This window comes from Sus scrofa, chromosome 1, assembly GCF_000003025.6.
Source record: "Sus scrofa isolate TJ Tabasco breed Duroc chromosome 1, Sscrofa11.1, whole genome shotgun sequence".
Taxonomy (NCBI): domain Eukaryota; kingdom Metazoa; phylum Chordata; class Mammalia; order Artiodactyla; family Suidae; genus Sus; species Sus scrofa.
Window position 1 is genome coordinate 82,005,904 of NC_010443.5, and position 16,998 is coordinate 82,022,901.

The 16,998-nt window shown below is 42.2% G+C and overlaps 1 protein-coding gene across 4 annotated transcripts in view; it reads left to right on the top strand.

The window, feature by feature from the left end:
• Positions 1–16,998, top strand: part of DSE (dermatan sulfate epimerase) — a 66,954-nt gene that overhangs the window by 9,010 nt on the left and 40,946 nt on the right. The gene's annotated exons all lie outside the window — the stretch shown is intronic.

Genomic DNA, 16,998 nt, shown 5'->3' on the forward strand with positions numbered 1-16,998 from the left:
AAAAGGGGAGGGGAAAGAACCCAGCTAAGCAAGGCAAGAGGAGTGAGCAGAGGAATGGAGCGGCTGCCAGGTCCAGGTCGAGGAGAATGTCTTAGAAAAACCATGGGGATTCCCTTACCTCCTGTAATGACATTCTTTCTTCCTTATCTCCTTCATATAGTCTATCAGTATTTTCCACAAATATTTTTGGAAAGCTTGTGTTGCATGTAATCATTGGTACATGACCTGATGGGAAAGACAAAGAGACTGAGACCCCCTGCCTCCAGGAGCTTATACCTGAGCAGGTGAAATCTGCCTCAAATCCCTTTGGGATCCAGAGGACACCAAACAATAAATGTGAGAAAAGAAGATCACAGGTCCTTCAGATCACTCAGTATGCATGTTATTAGTACTCAGTACATAAATTTGTAGAGATAATTAAAGCTGTAACCATTCTTATTGACCCCCTTTTAGGGCCCAGTCCAGTGAATTCTTCCTTCTTCAGTGCAGCCGGAAGTATTTACTTCTCTAAATTACAGTAGTACTCTGTCATTCTATGCCAACTTCCTTTTTCTTTATTGCTTTCTGTAAACATTATATTTCCATTTTATAAGATGGCATATGCACTTTCTTGGTCAGCAGCGTCTCTGAATTTGCAAAGAATAATGAGAAATGCATATAAGGGGCCACCAGGAAGACCACTTATGGCTGGAGATGCTTGGGAAGGCTTCATAAGCAGTACCATGTCCTAGGAGGTCGGTGCAGAGCAGGTAGAGGGAATCTCACAAAAGAGAGTAACAGTGGGAATCAAGGACACATAGAACAGTTGTTGTGCTCAAGCAAGGATGAGGAGATAAGTGGGAAGGGAGAGTTTGTATAGGGAGGAAATGAGTGGCAGTGTTGAAAAGATAAGCCAGAGGTAGGCTGTAGAAGCTCTTAGAGGAGGAAGTGGTTCATTTTGCTGTGGGAATGGAGGCTCTTGAGTAGGGAAGTGACGTAATGATGGTGATTAATTTGGAAGGAACTTTATGGTTTATAAAGACAGTTATTTCATGGGTCATATTGGCAGGCTGCCTGGGTTTACCTCCTGGCTCCTTCACTTTCTGTGTGACCTTGGGTAACTTGCTTATTCTGTCTGTGCCTCAGTTTCCTCAGCTGTGAAAAGGGGATGATATGAATATCTCCATGATGGGGCCATGGCAAAGATTAAATGAGTCACTCTTGTGATGTGCTTAGCATAGTCCCTGGCACTTGTAAGCTCCGTATATGGTTACTGTTTATAGCAGCCTTTAGTGTGGATAGGAAAAGAATTACTGTCCCTACTTTAGAAATGAGAAAATTGTAGAGCCAGGAGTCTGTATAGTTTGTTAGGGCTGCCTGACCATCAGTTCAGACATAATTGGCTTGTTCTGCACAGCCTGCATGGTCTCCAGCAGTCAAGTAAAACTTTTCCTCAAAAATTGTTTCCCAACTAGTAACAGTTTTATAGACAGATCTTTAAAAACTCATCATGAGACATTTTGAGCACAAAATAATAGGGACAAGATAGGAGTGAAAGGAAGAGTAATTCATTAGAAAGCATCCTTAGTCTTCTGAAATCTCTACATGAAAGAAACGTTGGCAGGGCAGAGGATGTTTTTAAAGGTTTCTGAATAAAAGCACTCATAACACCTTTATGTCCAACCATTAAATCATGATAATAATCATTGAGAATGTGGATAAAAGTGGGGACAGGAAGGGACTCACTTTAAATTTCAAAACATAACAACCTCAGCGAAATTCTTAACACTGAAGGGAACAGCCACCCAGCAGAAGGGGAGGCCTGGCTGGTCTGGGCTTGAGGAGAGAGGGGAGGGGTGGGCTGGACGTTGTGAGGTGGCATTTAGGAAAAGACTATGAGAAAACTCATTTGAGGGATGTTGGGAATCAGCATGGGAGGCCCAGGGAGTGGACTGCGGTGAGAGGCAGGCCAGGTATGTTAACAGGGGCTTGGTGGGCGTGGGGGCATTGCGTACCAGCCTCAGCCTGGAGCAGACACGGAGCTTTGCACCTGAGAGAGCGATGGGAGGGCTGAGCGCAGTGGCCACTCTCAGAAAACTCTGTAATATTCACTCTCAGCAACCTTGAAAGGTTCAAGCACTGTAGTACCTTTTATTTCCAAAAGGTTTATCTTGATACATAAAAGATTTTTTTTTTTTTTTTTTGCTTTTTGTTTTCGGTCTTTTTAGGGCCACACCTGTGGCACATGGAGGTTCCCAAGCTAGGGGTTGAATTAGAGCTGCAGCTGCTGGCCTACACCACAGCCACAGCAATGCTGGATCCATAACCCACTGATCGAGGCCAGGAATTGAATCCATGTCCTCATGGATACTAAGTTGACTTTGTTACCCCTTTTTACAGTGGTAACATTGGAAACTCCCATAAAAGATTTTTATTGTTTCTTTTTATGTAGTTATATTTATGTAACTATCTAATTATAGATATAGTTATGTCTGAGTAGTTTACATAGTTCACACATTAATTATTCTATAAATTTTCTTTGTTTCTAAGTGCTAGGCACTCTTCAGTGTTGAGGATATAGCAGAAAGCAAAGTGCCCTCTTGAAGCTTACATTCTAGAAGGGGAGCCAGGTGTATGAAAGAAATAAATAAATTATATAGTAGATTAGAGGGCTGTAAGTGCCACAAGGGAAAAAAACAAACAAACAAAAAACAAAAAAAAAAACAGCCCCAGAAAGGAGTTAGGGAATGGTGGTGGTTGGGCATGGTAAGGGTATAACTTAAATAAGCTGGTTCCATCCAGCCTCACTGAGAAAGTGCATTTGAATGAATCCTTGAAGGAGGTGAGAGAACAAGCTATGGGGATGCCTGGGAGTAGCTTTCTGGGCAGAGGAGAGAGCACACCCATGTGTACAAGAACAGCAAGGAGGCCACGTGGCTAGGATGGGGAAGGGGATGGGAGAGGCATAGGACGTGAAGACAGAAGTAACACAGCCAGGCTGTGTAATGACCTGAGAGCTACTGTCAGTCCATTGCTGCTGACTCGAAGTGAGATGGGACACCACCGAGGGTTTTTAAACACTGTGGTGACACAGTCTGAATTAGGGTTGAAAGGATTGTTCTGGCCCGTGTTGAGAATGACTGCTGGAGGTGAGGGTGAAGGCAGAGAGACTAGTTAGGAGGCTGTTGCAGTAATTTGAGCAAGTGTATGATGCAGCTTAGGCTGCGATGGTGGTGGCCAAAGTGGCTGGATTCTGGACGGATTTTTGACGGTAGAGCCAACAGAATTTGCTGATGGTCTGGATGTGGAGACGGGGGCGGGGGTGGGGGGGAAGGAGGGGAAGTTTGGGTCTGCTTGGTTGCCAGGAACAGGGCCCGAGACGGGGAATTCTGAGAAGGCTAGTGCCTGGTTTTTTGGGTTAATTACATCTCTGGATCACTGTCTTACACACTGAGTCAGTGGTATTCTGAGTTTTGATTATGATCATAGGAGGGCATTTGGAAAGTACTCAGGGATGTTGATGCCAAAGAACCATGATCTGTGTGACAGAAATGAGAATCAACAAATGTACATGTAAAAATGTTTGAGAATGTGAAAGGCAGCAAAAAAAAGGGGGGGGGTAAAATTTATCATTGGTGAGTATTTAAAGATTGAAATAATGGGAGAATACTTGAATGTAAATAAGAAATGAAAAAGAACTTTGTAAAACTTTCCAATAAATGAAATTTTAATTGTACTCCAATGAACTGGAATTGCATGTTTAATGCCAGCAAATTACTTTCCTATGAAAATCTTTTAAGGCTTTTGCCTCACAGCAATGTATTGCATTTTTAGACAGTATCTGTAGCTTTTAAGTGGCCTGTAAGTCCTTGGCTTCAACAGCAACATTTTTGGACAGGATCATTTTTTCTGGGTTTAAGATGGAAAAATATCAAACGTTGAGAAAGATTTGGTGAAAAGTATCACAACGTTTTCTTTTCTAATAGGACAAAGTATTATGGTAAGACTCTCAGAATTCTAACAGGAATTTAGATGATTGAACTAAAAGGCCAGAGAGTCCCCAAGACCACTAGTGGGCTCAGTGATTCACTAGAAGGATTAAAAAACTGTTATAATTGGGAGTTCCCGTCGTGGCTCAGCAGAAATGAATCTGACTAGAATCCATGACACTGAGGGTTGAATCCCTGGCCTCGCTCAGTGGGTTAAAGATCCAGCATCCGCGTGAGCTGTGGTGTAGATCGGAGACGTGGCTTGGAACCCTTGTTGCTGTGGCTGTGGTGTAGGCTGGCAGCTGTAGCTCTGATTCGACCCCTAGCCTGGGAACTTACATATGTCTCGAGTGTGGCCCTGAAAGGCCAAAAAAAAAAGATATGTGACAACACATACCAGCCAGGGACGTTCACTGGAGCCTTGGTGTCCAGGGCTTTTATTGGGGTTTAGTCTTGTAAACATGCAGCGCCCGCATGACTGACTTCAGTTGTTCAGACTCTAGCCCCCAGAGCAAGGACAGGAGCTCATCATGAGCCACATCGTTAGTATAACCTTTCTGATGAAACAGGTACCACATGGCCCAGGACCTTCAGCATACAACACACTGCTATCAGGAGAATATTACAGGGGCCCAGAACTCACCTCCCATGAGGTGGACAAGGGCCAGTCCTGAAGATAGGCCTTTCCTGGAAATGTGTAGGGTTTGAGCAATAGTTTGCTGAGTACCTTTCTTGTGTAACTTGGTAGGACCTTGGATGTAGTACTCATGCTTCTTAGAGTCATTATCATTAGAAGGTAAACTTAGAGGACCTTATGCTGGGGAAGATAAGGACACACAAAATATACATCGTTTTAGCTAAATTCATAAATGACTGAACCAGAGTAGATCTCCAAAAGGTTAAGTGTGTTTTGTGTGTGTTTCCCTGCAAATCTGTAAATGATGTTATGATACATCGCACAGAAGTTTGCAGATACTGGGCTAAAAGAAGAGAGGAACTGACGTGCAATTCGATGGCATTGACTGGAATCAGGAAAGAGGCGGAAAGGAGGAAAGGTAGCCTAGAAGTTGATGTTGAGGCAGAGGAATTGACTCATGAAACTCTTGAGACTAACTTGCCATCTGCAAGCTGGAGCCCAGGAGAGCTGATGGTGTAAGTTCCAATCCAAGGGCAGGAGGAGACTGATGTCCCAGCTCATTTGATCAAGCAAAAGAGGGAGATGGAGGGAGGGGGAGAGGGGGCATCGAGGGAAGGGGGATGCTCCCTCTGCCTTCTCGCTCTGTTCAGACCCTCACTGCATTGAATGAGGCTTATCTGTATCTGAGAGAGCAGTTTATTCTGTCTATCAATTCTAATGCTAACTCTTCAGGAAACCTTTCCACAGACACAACCAGAAATAACATTGAACCAACTATCTGGGCATGGCCAGTCAGTGGCGAGTCAAGTTAACACATAAAATTAACTATCACTGCTGAAAAGAAAAGAAATCGCATCTCTCAAAATTGAAGGGGAAGATTTGGTTACAGATTTAAAGGTAGTTTTATTGCAGTTCCCATTGTGGCTCAGTGGTAGCAAACCCTACTGGTATCCATGAGGCTGTGGGTTTAATCCCTGGCCTTGCTCAGTGGGTTAAGGATCCAACTTTACTGTGAGCTGTGGTGTACGCCGGCAGCTGCAGCTCCAATTCAGCCCTGGAATTGGAAACTTCCATATGCTGCAGGTTCATCCTTAAAATGAAAAAAAGAAAAAAAAATTTTTAAATGGTAGTTTTATCCACAAATTCAAAGAATTACATTACCAACTGAACGTTAATGTATAATGCAGGAAATATAAAATATATTTCAATCAACATCAGATTTAAAAAAATTTAAATTCAGGAGTTCCTGTTGTGGCTCAGTAGGTTAAGGACCTGATGTTGTCTTTGTGAGGATGCGTGTTTGATCCCTGGCCTCGCTCAGTGGGTTAAGGACCTGGCATTGCTATAAGCTGTAGTGTGGGTCACAGATGTGGCTAGGACATGGTGTTGCTGTTGCTGTGGCATATAGGTCAGGAGCTGCAGCTCTGATTTGACCCCTAGCCAAGGAACTTCCCTAGGCCACAGGTGAAGCCATAAAAAAACAATAAAAATTTAAAGTCATAAGTTTTTTTATCTTTTAAATTTCATCAAGATGGATGTTTCTATGTTTAGGATATTTTTTTTGTCTGTGTAAGCACATCTGTATCAGCATGGTGTTATCAGTGAGCTTTATCTCTATAACATTTGGTGGATGAGGAAATACTATTAAACTTGGAAAGGTCTTTTCTCTTCAGACTCATTCACTTAGTAAGAATATGTAGCCTGAAAGTTATAAATGTGCAGTTGAGCAGGAAGAAGAAAGATCAACTTCTTGGCTCAAATCCTTTACGTTTGTCAAAATATTTGGTCTCTTTCAGCTCTTTAAGAATCTTCAAGGTTCTGAATATACTGGGCGTTGTACCTATTTTAAAAATAAGCTTCTGTGAGTGATGGTTTTTGAGCATTTCCTCCCGATGTCACGGTGCACTTCCTCTCCGTTGAACTGACCTTGGTGTTCTCCTTGACAAGATGATGACAACCGCTAGCATTTAGTGAACGCTTTCTAAATCCCAGGCACCCTTTTAATGCTTGAAGCTAACTTAAGTTCGCAGAAACCCTGTGAAGAAGGTTTATTTTATTCATTGGAGAGGAGGAAGCAGAGACACAGCTGAGGATGTGGTGGGATTCTAGCCCTGGAAGTCTGGCTCCAGCCTGTGCTCTCAACCACCAAAAGGGTCCAGAGAGGAATGATAAACAGCATTTGGGGGGAACACCTACCCAAACGTGTTAAGTACTTTATAGGTGTTATGTCATCTAATCTCCCAACCAATCTGTGAGACAACTAACCATTTTTATTTTCATTTTAAGTAAGGGAGTAAGTTTAGAGAGTTAGCTTGTCCAGGGTCGTGCAGTGGTGAAAAAAAGCCACCCTGACCCCCGGTGCCAGCCCTCTTGCTACCTCACCCATTCGGCCTCATGGAGCTACGGCAGGAAGAAAATTTTTGCTTTAGTTTTCATAGGCGTTTCATGGGGTTTCGTTTAACTGTTGTTTGAAACTGTATGAGTTTATATTTAGCTCTTGGCTTCATTATTTTTATTCATCATCTTTTCATGCTTTATATTTCTAGACAGTAATGCCAGAAAAGAATGTTTTCATGGTTAAAGCTATTGCTGAGAAAGCCAAAGCTGATTTTTCAGACCCTTCCAGAAAATCTTTGATTATGTAATGTTTAGAAAAATTTTGAAAAAAATTAATGGTCTTTTGGGGCAGGTACAAGAAGTTAAATAAACTGCTTGAGACTAAGGGAGAATTCTTACTCACCTTTATTGGCAGATAGTAATAAAGGTACTGCAGTTTCAAAAAGATCATCAGAAACACCAGTTTCTTAGATTGTTATCTAATAGTTATTTGGGGCAGAGCTTAGCTTTTCTTGTTTACTTTGTGTTTTCCTACCTAGTTCACTTTGTAGATTAATAGCTGCTCAATAGATAGCTGAATTACTTAATATTTATAAGAAATTCTTACCCTGGCACATATAGATAGGGAATTGATATTCCAATTCTGAAAAACAATGCAGTGGGAAACTTAATGTGTGTAAATTACTACTTTAAAAAGTTTTTCTCTTTAAATTTTTTTTTTTTTTTTTTTTTTTTTAAGGGCTGCACTCTCGGCATATGGAAATTCCCAGGCTAGGGGTCGAATCGGAGCTGTAGCTGCCAGCCTACACCACAGCCATAGCAACACTGGATCTGAGCTGAGTCTGCAACCTACACCACAGCTCACAGCAGCGCCAGATCCTTAACCCACTGAGTGAGGCCAGGGATCAAACCCATGTCTTCATGGATATTAGTTGGGTTCGTTACCACTGAGCCACGATGGGAACTCCCGGATGACTACTTTTAAAGGATTCAGAATACCAAAAAAAAAAAAAAAAAGAAAAGAAATGTACTTAGTTATATTTGCTGTTAAGTTATTCTGAAAATAGTATCAAAGTAAAAAATTCTGAAGCCAATTTTGAAGGAGCGCACACCAGGCAAAACCCTCCTCCTGCATTATGCCTTGAGGTTGACAGCCACAAACTTACTCATTCAAGTATCTGGCAAATGGGGAGTTACCGTCGTGGCGCAGTGGTTAACGAATCCGACTAGGAACCATGAGGTTTCGGGTTCGGTCCCTGCGCTTGCTCAGTGGGTTAACGATGCGTTGCTGTGAGCTGTGGTGTAGGTCGCAGACGAGGCTCGGATCCCGCGCTGCTGTGGCTCTGGCGTAGGCCGGAGACTACAGCTCCAATTGGACCCCTAGCCTGGGAACCACCATATGCCGCAGGAGCGGCCCAAGAAATAGCAAAAAAAAAAAAAAAAAAAAAAAAAAAGGCAAGTATCTGGCAAATGGGAGAATGGTGCCTTCAGACTTGACACCAGGAAGTATCTGTGGCCATTTGAAACATAATCTAGATTAGTTATCCTTCTCATATAAGGAAGTTATACAGTTATCATTGTTGTGTAGGAAGAAAGTGAGCTGTAGATTACGAGAAAAGGTGGCGTCTTCACAAAGTCCTTCCTGGGGAGAATGTAGAAATGTTCTTTGACTGCACAGAGCTGCACTTCACTTATAGACCTGACCTAAAGTTTCTCCAAAGTTGAGTGGGAAGGTGATGAACACCATTATTATACATAGTGCGGTTTTGCTGTGTGGGTTCACGGTTTTAATTACTCCCTTAGCAGTGTGAGTAAATTCTTGGGGGCACCAAACATTATAATTTCATGTGGATTTTTGTTTGGAAATGACTTTGGGAGGAGATAGATTTTATTCCACCCTACAAATGAGGGAACAATAAGCCCTCAGTAAAAAGAACTTTCATTTTGATTAAGAGCCTTTGGGTTCCTTTCTTTCTTTCTTTCTTTCTTTCTCTCTCTCTCTCTCTCTCTCTCTCTCTCTCTCTCTCTCTCTCTTTCCTTTTCTTTTCTTTCTTTTTGCTATTTCTTGGGCTGCTCCCGCGGCATATGGAGGTTCCCAGGCTAAGGGTCGAATCGGAGCTGTAGCCGCCAGCCTACGCCAGAGCCACAGCAGCGCGGGATCCGAGCCTCGTCTGCGACCTATACCACAGCTCACGGCAACGCCGGATCATTAACCCACTGAGCAAGGGCAGGGATCGAACTCGCAACCTCATGGTTCCTAGTCGGATTCATTAACCACTGCGCCACAACGGGAACTCCCGAGGCTTTGGTTTTTAAATTTTTCTTCTTTTGGCTGCGTCCACAGGCTTTACACATTAGGGAGTATAAATGTAGGAAATGATTGTGGAGTACCCAAACTGTATGTTTTCTTAACATTTGACATATTGAAGAATAATATTAGATTTATTTCATGACAAAACGTTACCAAGGACATGGAAGGCTTTATTTTGAAATTGAGGAAACAATATTTAAAAAAAAATTTATCCTAATTTTATGATTAATAAAATGGAGATAGGAAAGTCAGGAGAACTTTAAAAATATGTGTATTCTGTTACCTAAAATATGTGGAAACAGTGAAGTAGTATGTGTGAGGCCACAGCAAGATGTTTCTCAAATACTTAGAAATAGATTTCTTTGAGAGTTAAATCCTGAAATAGACCAGAGAAGGAAATATGTACTCTGCTAGGATGTTAGTGCTCTAGGGCCATTAGTTTGCCAAAAACCTGATTGGAGGACTCAGAGGGAGGGAACTTGGGTTTCCATGGAAGCACGAACAAGGAGAAGTTGTAGTTGCTAACTTCTGCAGGGTCTACACATTTTCCAGGGGAGAGGGTTCAATATTAGGGACATTCAGTTGTCTGATCTGCTGGGCTGTTTTAGCCCTTCCTGGATGAGGGTGCATTGGGTTCTAATGTGAGAGGTTTAACTGCCCTATCAGATGATCACCTTTGGGCCCTGGCCTCGCTGTCAGGTTGGGTCACCTGGAACAGCTACTGTTGGAATGAGCATGGTGGGGATGTACATTTTGCTCTTTCTTTCTAAATATCATTTACAATTCACATTTAAAAATGTATCTTTGGAGTTCTGTTGTGGCTCAGCGCTGCCGTGAGCTGTGGCATAGGTCGCAGGTGCGGGCTTGAATCTGGTGTTGAATCTGGCTGTGGTGTAGGCCAGCAGCTGCACATTCGGTTTGACCACTAACCTGGGGAACTTCCATATGCTGCAGCTGTAGCTGCAGCTGTAAAAAACAAACCAAAACAAAAAAAACATCAACTCTGGCATTGGCAGCATATGTCCTCCAAGTACTCATGCACCCCTTCCTTACTATAAACTTGTGACTAGGACGTATCTCCCCAGCCAGAGATTGTCTTTTCCAGCCCTTATTGTATTGCTGAGGCTTTCTTTCTGAAAGATGCAGTAAGAAGCGGTCGCCTTTTATACACCAAGACTAACTAACTGGCCTTGGGAAACAAACTCAGATAATAGTTTATTTGGTGTTTATGCTTCTTTGCGGGCAAACTCGCCAACAAATACTTGAAAAATCTCAAGGGTTTTCACATGCTTCCCTTTCTAGTGTGCGTTGAGCTTACTAGGAGTGATTCCTAAAAGGGGAGCATTGTGTTGGAGTTTCAGTAAAGCCTCTAACATGTGGCATGACCTTGACCTAGTCAGTTGACATCTCTGGTTCTCATTATAATATTTTGTTTCTTTCAAATAAAATATTAAAGGGGGTAGGTTAATCTTGCATGTGTGAAACATCTTCTCTTTTATTAAAAATAACATTTATTGAGCTCTTCATGTCACGTTCTATGCTAAGTGCATCCAGAATATTTAATTGCCCCAGGAAGTTGGGATCATCTTTTGGATGAGAGAATGGGGCTCTGAGAGCAGAAATCAGTTGATTTAAACTAGTAGGCAGGAGTTCCCTTCATGGCTCAGCAGGTTATGTGAGGATGCGGGTTCCATCCCTGGCCTTGCTCAGTGGGTTAAGGATTCGGCATTGTTGCAAGCTGTGGTGTAGATCACAGATGTGACTCGGATCCGGTGTTGCCATGGCTGTGACATAGTTGCGGCTGCAGCTCTGATTCGACCCCTAGCTGGGGAACTTCCAATATGCCATAGGTGCAGCCGTGAAAAGAAAAAAAAAGAAAGAAAAAAGGCAGCAGAGCTGGGATTTATAATCATGTATGCCCAACTCCAGGCCCAGAATGTTAATCATAATGCTATACTTAGACGTGGCACACATAAGAGTGTTTTTAACCCATCTTAATTTGGGATATGGTTTACTTTCTATACAGTGACTTCTCACTTCCATCCTTATGCTTTCTATGTTTATAAAGCCAGGAGAATTGAAAGAACTTTTGTACTACCATGTGTTTCATTTATAAATAGTCCCAGACTATTTTGGAAACCTACTTCATTTTTCAAACTCGATATGCTATTCTAGTTTTCAATTCTTTTCCTTCTCAGCAGACTCTTTCTGTGCTTCTTTGTGCAAGGATGGCAAAAATGGAACCTTTAATGTTGTTGATGTTAAAATTTTGGCTGAAGGAAAGAACCATGGTTTATGATTTAAGAGATTCAAGTTCTAGTTCTGCCTCTGAAATTTAGGCTAAGATATTGTTAGCATAACTCTTTTTTTTTTTTTTTTTTTTTTTGTCTTTTTGTCTTTTTAGGGCTGCACTCGAGGCACATGGAGGTTCCCAGGCTAGGGGTCTGATCGGAGCTGTTGCTGCTGGCCTACACCAGAGCCACAGCAGCACGGGATCCAAGCCACATCTGCGACCTACACCACAGCTCATGGCAACACCAGATCCTTAACCCACTGAGCGAGGCCAGGGATCGAACTCGCAATCTCATGGTTCCTCATGGAAGCCACAAACCTCATGGATTTGTTTCCGCCGCGCCACAATGGGAACTCCTAGTGAAACTCTTAATACTATTTTACCATGGTAAGTTATTGTGAAGGAAAGATCAAATATATTAAAAGCATTTCACACAGAATTTCTCTGTGTATCAGCAATTATAATAGCTGCAGTGGATTGTTGGAATGAGAATTAAAGCAAAACAACTTTAGGCTTATCATTGCTTTTTGAGGACCTACTTAATTAGAATTGGGCATCTTGTTAAATCATTTTTACCTTATTTGGCTTGGCTGAAGCATAATACCAATTGGACTGCTGCAGCTGTATGAAAGACATATAGGTAGAGAAGTGATTAAATTGCTACCTGAATTATCTCGATAATACTGTATTCATTTTGTTTTTGTCTTTTTTTTTTTTTTTTTTTTTTAGGGCCACATATGGACCTAACCTTCAGCACATGGAGGTTCCCAGGCTAGGGGTTGAATTGGAGCAGTAGCCACTGGCCTACACTACAGCCATATCCACATCAGATCTGAGCCATGTCTTCGACCTACACCACAGCTCATGGCAACACCGGATCCTTAACCCAGTGAGGGAGGCCAGGGATTGAACCTTCGTCCTCAAGGATGCTAGTCAGATTCATTTCCACTGAGCCACGATGGGAACTCCCCAATAGTGTATTCATTGATTAAGTCAAAATTGAGGAATGTTTTGCTCTCTAAGCTATGTAGATTGAGGCAAAAGAATGGGAAGGAAACCTGGGTTAGGAAAATTGGTGGAGGAGAAGGGAAAATAAAGACATTCAGGGGAAACCAGGCTTAATTGGGTCATTGAGAACTGAATTATGGGTAAACTGTATTATTAAGCAGTAGCTGAGGGTAGGTAATTTTGCCATTCAAAGTGCCATGCTCTTAAACTGGGCCAAGTGCAGCTTAAGGATTTAAGGAGCTGACATTGCTCTGCGTTGTTTGTGGCACAATGAACTAGGGGGAGAATGGCTTGAGAGATCATCCACAAACATATGAAAGTACAAACTTATTTGTCCAGGGTGTGTGTGGTGTGTGTGTGTGTGTATGTTTTGCAGTAGGGGGAGCAGAGAGTCCAGGTTGATCATTTTGGTAAACTCATTAGCCTTTAATGGCCATTGTTTCACAGATGTTTTTCAGCATCTTCCAGACTTTAGTCATTCAGTGCCACCTTCATCAGTTTTTTCCTCATTCATTTATTTTCTTTTTTTTCTTTCTTTCTTTCTTTTTTTTTTTTTTTTGTCTTTTTAGGGCCACACCCATGGCATGTGGAAGTTCCCAGGCCAGGAGTCCAATTGAAGCTGTAGCTGCCGGCCTACACCACAGCCACAGCAACACTGGATCCTTAACCCACTGAGCAAGGCCAGGGATCGAACCCTCATCCTCATGGATGCTAGTTGGGTTCAGTAACCACTGAGCCACAACGGGACCTCCTTACTTTTCTTTTTAATGTACTCTTTTTTTGCCGTACCCACAGCATGTGAAAATTCCCCAGCCAGGGATCTAACCTGAGCCACAGTGGCAACCAGAGCCACTGCAGTGACAATGCTGGGTCCTTAACCTGAGGTGCCACAGGGGAATTCTTAACTTCTCTGTATTTTAAATAAGAACTTTATACTTCTGTTGAAATCTCAGATTTGATATGATAGTTCTAATTTTTCCTAATGTACATTTACAAAATAAGTATATAAAATTAGAATGAAACCTGTCCATCTGTGGTCTACCCAAAATTATCTTGAGAAATGTTCCTTTCATCTACTTTCACTCATTCTCTTTACGAAATGCTGAAGGTAGAAGGTTAAAGGAAAAAGCCAAGCACTGGATATAGGAGCTCTCCTATGGAATTTTCTAGACAGATTTGAGATGTTTCCTTTTGAGAAAGTCTACCTTTGGGTTAGCCAAAAGCAAGTTTGGGTTAGACTTTGTTTCATGTCTTTCCCTCTTCCATTTTTTTTTTAAACTACTAAGTATTTTTTAGGCTACAGAACTTTCTAGGCCATGTGAGTGTTTTTGTTTCCTGGCAGAAATTTTTTTTTTTTTTGAAAATTCTGAACTTGCTTTGGCTTCAAATAAAAGGGAATAAGGTTTCTCCTTGCTCATTTTAGTGATGAGATTCACTCTATCAGCTCCTAAGCCCCAGGTTCAGCCAGTGACTATGAGCTGCTTTTTATATGCCAGGCAGGCACTGCTAATCCCTGTGACGCCAAGAAGAAGCCACGGTCCCCTCTTTTGGGAGGTATGGTATAAACAGCTGAAACAGTCCAATGTGATACAGGTATTTGCCAGAGACAGGAGACACAAACTCTTGGGGTAGATCAGCAAAGACCTTAATAGCTGATAGAGCAGGGAGGGCTGGGCATATTGAATGTATGCTATTAGGAAGGTAACACAATTTGTTCCACCGTAAGTGCCATGGTCTTTTCTTCTCAGGCAGTCATCATAAATGATGTTTTGGCAGAATTTCCGTGGGTTCTGCACTGGCCCATGTGTTCCGACAAGAATATTTCAAACGTGCGGTAACTCACAGCCTCGCTGCCCTCACACCCTCACATGAATTTGAAGTAATAACTAGGAAACTTCAGTAACAGTTGGCATATTGAGATGGCATCATTCCCAAAACAACATCTTAATGAGGTCTGTGCTTCAGGAGCAAGCCTTCTTGTTTCAGTAGACTCAGGCAGGTCCTGTGTAACTGGGAGCCAGGTGGCAGAAGTGGCTGCGATCACAGTATGAGGCAGTCCTGCATTATGAGGGTCGCTCTGGAGCAGCCCTGACCATCTCAGGGACTCCAGACCTGGGTAGGAGGGTGGTGTATGCATAAGGCAGGAGACAGATCATAAAACCAGGCAGCCTTGGCCCCTTTTAGGGAGTGTGTGTTCAGATGCTGAGATGGAGAGTCTGGTCTCCACGTGGCATCTAAGCCATCCCTCCATAATCCAGGCCACTGCCAACCACCTAGAACTTGAGCAACACGTTCAAAGACTAGCAGTTGAGAGAAAATCTTCAACTCTAGGCATACAGGAGTCAATTAAAGGAGAAACTTCCAAGCCACCCTCACCCTGGGTGTCTAAAACCTCCACAGTGCCAATTACACTGATGGCCGAATCCAGTCTTAGGCCTTGGGGGATTTAATAGATGTAGGCTTAAAAAAAAAAAAAATTGGCATACGTGTTCTCTGAAAAGAGCAAAAAATAAACCCTGGGGTTGGGGTGGTGGGGCCTGTGTATTACTTCAGACCCAGCCATGTCACTGTTGCCAGAGACCGCACCCCTCTTCAGACATAACCACAGAAGACTATTGCTTTTGGCTGGGTCTCTGACCTTGAAGGGTCCAGCCAACTGCCTGGAAGATTTGGGTGCTAGACATAATATGGGTAGAGTCCAAGCGTTATTTCTATTTTATATATTTTATTGAGCATGGCTGTATTAATTTTTTTATTCCCCACAAGTTCTGCTCTTGAAGGAAATCTAAAATGCTTCACAAAATCACTGCCACCGAGTTTTATATAGTCTAAAGCTAAAGCACGTTCAGAAATATAAATAATAGTACAGTTTGTGGCCACATATGCAAGTGACACTATCTTGCCTTTCTCTTGGACATACACCAAATTGAGAATGTGGATTGTTCTTCAATTTGTGTTAAATCCTTAGTTTTCTTTCTTCTGAATGTGATGAGGCAGATTTTCCTTGGAAAAAGAGTTTGCATTCAGCTGGGGAGATTGATTTTTCGCCATCAGTTTCTCCCTTTAATAATTGAAAACTACTGTTCATTATTTACATAAAACTGTCTTTTTCTGGTCTGCTTTCTATAACCTTTCCCCTCTAAAGAATTTTAAGAATTGCCTGACTTTCCTCTGGGGGATTTTATGCCTGCTTTATCCCAGATGTGGGACACAGACGAGGCTGAGGTTTTTTTTTTTTTTTTTTTCTTTCTTTTTTTTTTTTTTTTTTTTTAAATGTTCCTACATTTAAAAGACATTCTTTTAACTTGTGAGCAGAGCCGCCACTGAAAAGAAAGATTTTCAAGAAAGTTAAGTAGTTAAGGAAATATGTGAGCTTGGTTTAAATGTCTCACTTACTGAATGACACCAGAATCCCACATGCAAAATGAAAAAACAGACAGTAGTATCAGATCATAAGGGGAAAATGCACACGTGTTCTTTCAGCCTTTTAATTCTGGATTTTATTTTCTGAATGAAGGCATGTCAGTCTCTAGTCCCAGCAGTCCTGTGTCTGATCTTGCCCGGAACGCCTGCAGATGACAGTCCAGAGGACACATGGGCTTAGCAGATGTTCACCCTGCTTTTGTCTTCCTCCTCCCCACCTTCTGCTGACACAGGATATTTAGCCTTCCCCAATATTTTGTCTGCTCCCATTCTTATAGATGCCTTGATCCTAATCCCTGGTTCAGAATGGAGGGTGTTAGAGAGAAGGGAGAATTGAGAGTGAAGGAAGCTGTATTAAGAAAGAAGATTTTCTTTTTTGCCTTTTAGGACCTCACCAGCCCATGGAAGTTCCCAAGCCAAGGGTCCAATTGGAGCTGTAGCCACTGGCCTACACCACAGTCGCAGCCGCACGGGATCCGAGCTGTGTCTGCAACCTAAACCACAGCTCAGGGCAATGCCGGATCCTTAACCCACTGAGTGAGGCCAGGGATCGAACCCATATCCTCATGGATACTAGTCGTCTTTGTTTCTGCTGAGCCACCACAGTAACTCCAGATTTTCATTATTTTTTTCCTAGCATTCATTCCGATTCCCAGACGACATTTCAACACCAGCTTTTGGTTATTGTGGTTTTCATGTTAACATCCAAAAATACCATAAAATCGAAAATTTTTATGTGAGAAAAATGTGAGAAGAATGCCAGGAGAGTTTTTCTTCCCTACATGAGCTAAGAATACCGTTGTTCCCAAGTTCAGAGTTCTGTTTTCCACAATGAATACGTGTCCGAGGTAGCATGTGTAATTAATTAATGAAACGGTTAGGTTTGAGTAAGTTTCGTCCAAGTTCAAAATTTTGTTTTATTTCTGAAAGCTCTCCACTCGTAGGTTTAATTTTCATAGTAATCCAGGTCGGTTTTCCTTCTAAGCCAGGTCTCTACCTGCCATAAGGTTCCTCCTTCACC